We start from the raw sequence: 4,686 nt of genomic DNA, 5'->3' as shown, positions 1-4,686 counted from the left end.
CTTAAGCCGTGGTTGCAACCATTTTGGGGGGGCATAAGACAATTTAACAGACCAAAATGAGAATTTGAACCTGAAACGGAGCACAATTAAATACAAAATACCACGGTACGTTGCAAAGAGTCAAATGAAGCATCGCTTCACGAAACTCCTCACTCAGTTATATATAAATATGTATGTATCTGCTGCACTGCAATTTGAGCTGGGTTTCTTACTATGAGTCTTGACCAAAAAATATTTGAAACCTATTGCCCCGGTCCATTTTCCATACAGAGCTCAACACTCCTTACAGAGCTCAATCATTCCTTAATTCCTGAATTTATTAAGTGCCCATGGCGTGGAAGGCTCAGTGCTGGGTCTTGGGGAAACAAAGATGAATAGAGGACTGGGTCAGGCAGGGTCTGGCAGGAACCAGGTGGCACGCTCTAATTGGGTAATACGAGGAGAGTTTAATAAAGGAGCTATTTATCTGGTGTGGAAAAGGTACAGGGAAACCTACAGAGACAGTGCAGAACCCGCGACTGTGAAAAGCAGTGCAAGAAGCTAGAGGGACAAATATCTCAGCCTCACTTTCCTCTCTCCCTCTCGTCTCCTGCTGATGAGACCCACTGGCCAAACAAGGCCCAGGGGCCCTGTTATGCTGTCCATATGGGCAGGCAGGGGGAAGAGGGTGGAGAGTAAACATGGACGGCAGACAGAAGATGACCAGTACAAACAAAATCCCTGCTCTCCAGGAATTTACGTCTGATGGGTGAGAAGGCATATAACCCAGAAAACCACAGTGATGTAACCCATGCTGGGAGAGAGGTGCTCGTGAGGACTTCTGGATGCACCTGGGAAGAAGCACTTGACTCTTCAGGGAAGGTTAGGGAGGGCTTGAAAGAGAGAAGACATAGTGGTGCATCTCCCCAGCATCCTTTCCTTTGGGAACTCCTCTGCTTCCCTCCTTGCAGACGGTTCCCTGGTCCCAGACACTGTGCCCCGCCCCTCTCTGCTGCAGGGACCAATCAGAGTGAGCCGCTATCCCCTGGTCACAGTGATTGGCTCAGGGAAGGTCCAAAGCTCAGCCCCGAGAGTTTTCCCCGGCAAGGGAGGAAATCTGTCCTCTTGCCTCTGAATTCAGGATGCTGGGTGGTTGTAAAGTTAGAACTATTGGCTGCCATCTCCCCCTTCTCCCCAGTAAGTGTAAATATTCAACATAAGGGAAAATAATCAAGTCAGGGTGGAGACTCTTCTTACTGGAAAATGTTTTATATTCAGGGTTACTTTATATTCAGGTATATATTATATTCATCAGGTAATATATTATATTGTTTGTTAGCTGGAGTTGAATTTGTGTTCCAGCTTACCGTGGAGAAACCGTATGTGCAAAAGTGGGAGGTGAGAAAGTGCATGGCATATTGGAGGACCTGCTGGGTTTGTGGCCTGGCCAGAGCTGAGGGTGCTTGTGACGGGGAGGGAATAGGATAAAGCTGTTAACAGTGGACTTAAGTCAGAGGCTGGATGTATGAGTATTTATTAAGGATTTTCAGCAAGGAGTGGCACGAAATGACGTGCTTTTTAGAAAGTTCACCCTGAGAGCCCTGCTCAGGCCCGGAGGAAGGGGGCTGCTGCAGAGCATGGGGGAGACACAAGGGGCACCAGAACTCAGCTGGGGACAAGGGGGAACGCAGAGCGGTGCCAGGATCCAAGAGGGATTGAGGGAGGTGAAAGAGTCTAGAATTAGTACCAAGTTTCCGGTTCTTGTGAGTAGGTGAATGAAAGCATAAGTGGAATCTTCCTTCGGCTGTTTCCTACGTCTCATACCTTTGAGGGTCTTTTCTCTGCTGGTCACCATTTCCTGAATCTGCTCTGGGTTTATCCATCTCATTTGGCAGATATGGGCCCAGAACAGAACTTATTACTCCAGATATGGTTTGGCCAATGGAGGAGAGGACCATCACGCACTTACGAATGCAGCCCATGGGTCCTGAGGATTTCCTTGGAGGTCATTTCACAGTGACTACTTGCATAGAATATATTATTGTGTAAAATCCCTGAGTCTTTTTTTCATGGAGGCTCCAGGTCATTTTTAATGGGAGAGTGAATATTTTTACAAATGAGTGATCCTTTCTAAGCCATCTGAAGTACAAGCCTCTACTATTAAGCTTAGGGTGCCTTCCCTACATCTGAAAACCTTGCTCTCCAGTCCTTTGAATTCAATTTAATTCAACAAGCAAGTATGAGGTGAAGATTCTAAGACAGATACTGGGAAATGTATGAAATGTATGAAAAGGAAATGTTCTTACTCTTTTCAGGTAGCTTAGATGCCAGTGAGACATATAATGAGGCTTCTATATATAAAACGATTAAAGATCTTTGGACCAATGTCTACTTGTGAAATGTCAGTGTGGACTGTTCTCTATGATTTTTCCATGAGGGTCACCATAGCATCTTCACAGCTCAGCGAGTCCGAAAGGTTTCACCATGTGAACTCCTTATTGCCTGGATAATTCAGATTAATCACTGGCCTTTCACCTCTGTGACCTTTGCCCTAGAATATGTCCCCTGGGGCTGTGGGTTCGTACCATCCTCTGCCTTCTCTTTTCTGGGGTTGATCTTTTGCTTATTTTCAAAAATCTCACTAACTTCTACAGATCTGCCTTGCAAGGGGTGGTAATAGAAAGCAGGTTTCCTAAAATGTCCCTTGTAGGTTTTCTGTAAACTACCTTCAGCTCACTCTTTCCGCCTCTCCTTCCCTCCCTTGCAGGAAACTCCCAGCCCAGTTCTCATCACCTGAGAGTATTTTCTTTAGTGAGTCCTGCTGGAACCACCACACCATCAGCCTCTTTCCATTTCTCCTAGATGACCACTTACTCAGTCCAACCGGCCAGGCTGTGGGTCATGCAGTGTGTCCCCTACACTGCATGAGGCCCCCTTTCTGAAGATCCATCGGGGAGCCTGACACAGAGATCTCAGGACCAGAAAAGCTGTGCAACTTTCAGTAGATCCATTCATTCTACTGATAATTACTGAGCAACTACTTCGTGTCCAGCACTCTAGGAGGGAGGGAGGGAGCCGTGGGGAAGGAGGTATGTAACGGGAGAGAAGACAGACCAGCAATTACAGGCAGGAGGTGCAGGATTCTTGGGGAGCAGAGAGCAGCGCTCTCTCACCAGCCTCGGGGTCAGGAAAGCTTCCTAGAGGAAGAGACAGCGAGCTGAGCCTGGAAAGAAAGACCACGAGAGCAGGAAAATGGCTAGCCCAAGAAAGGGAGAAGGTGGGCTGCTCTTTGCCATAGAATGTGAGCGGCTGGTGGGAGGAGAGAAAGCTGTGAGGTGCTAAAAGGCACCTGGCTTCTATCTAAGGGCAATAGGAGGCCACTGAAAAATTCTAACCAGAAGTGATATGATCAAACTGATCATATTTTCTGCTTTCTTTGATAGCTTCGAAGCTCAGAACTGAATTTGCAGCCCGCTACTGGCAACTACAGGAGGCCATCCCTGTGCCATTTGGAGATTAATTTACCTTTCTTTCATCTTATTGTCCCTTCGTCCCCACGTCCTCATTTATTTACTTCTGTTATACTCCGTGCATCTCTGCAAGTCCCATCAAAAATCAAGGAAAAAACCATGTTAGGGCAGTTATTCTCATAACACCCCTTGAGTGAAACGTTTGTATCCCCATCTTATGGGGCAGCTTGAAGAGATTCAGAAACTTGCCTGTGGTCTTAGCATCATTTCATTCATTACTGGGACTTGTTCGCTAGCTCACTTTCCCAACAGATTGTAAACACAACGGAGGCAGAGATGCTGTCTGCTGTGGTCGCTGGAGGGGGTCGGCCTCTAGCCCACACAGGGGCCCCAGACTGGGCTGCCGGGCCTCCCCACCGGGGCTACGGGATTCCCAGACCTCCCTCCTGCTGTCCCCTCCCCACCCACTGTGGACGAAGCCTCCCCCGCCCCACATATACATGAAGATCTGCCCTTTCACTCTCAAGTACATCAAGTAACTCAAACCAGCCAAATAATTGTTTGCCTTTAGAGCTAAGCTTTTAGGACTGGAAGAAACCTGAGTGATGATTAGGATCTGAGTGACTCATTTTACAGTGAATTAACTCAGATTCAGAAATGGTGGATGACTCCCCAAGGTCCTACCGCTGGGTAACAGCAAGTTTGGGATCAACCGTGGTTCCCACGTACCTTAAAAATGTCCTGTATGGTATTCACTGTGTCACTCTGTTCTTTTCGAAATAGAAAGAGTAAGGGTTTAATTTGGCTTGCTCATAACACTAAATGATTTGATATATTTAGAAGGTCCGAGGACAACTTGTTTTTAAAAGATTTTAAACCACAGCCCAGTGATTTGTTCTGGCCACGATTCTGACTCAGAAACAGGGGTGGAGTGAGAAAACATCCTTACGTGCTCAGGGTCACGGCTGTCCTCAGCCTCACAACTCTCTCTCCCTGGCCATCTCGTCCATTCATAAGGGTTCAACCACCACTTAAAACCTGAGGGGTCCCAAACAGTCCTAAGGACAGTAGCTGACAAGCTTTGGGCACGTCTGTGCGGCGGGCATTGTTCTAAGCCCAATAGGTAGGTTATGTCATCACATCCGCACCACCACCGCATCCAGTGCAGAGGAGGAAGCCGAGGCCCGAGAGGGAAAGGACTCGCCCACGGTCGCAGGTGGTAGCACCGGTGGCCCCC

The sequence above is a fragment of the Physeter macrocephalus genome, chromosome 13 (assembly GCF_002837175.3).
Source record: "Physeter macrocephalus isolate SW-GA chromosome 13, ASM283717v5, whole genome shotgun sequence".
NCBI lineage: Eukaryota > Metazoa > Chordata > Mammalia > Artiodactyla > Physeteridae > Physeter > Physeter macrocephalus.
Note: the sequence above shows the minus strand (reverse complement) of the source record.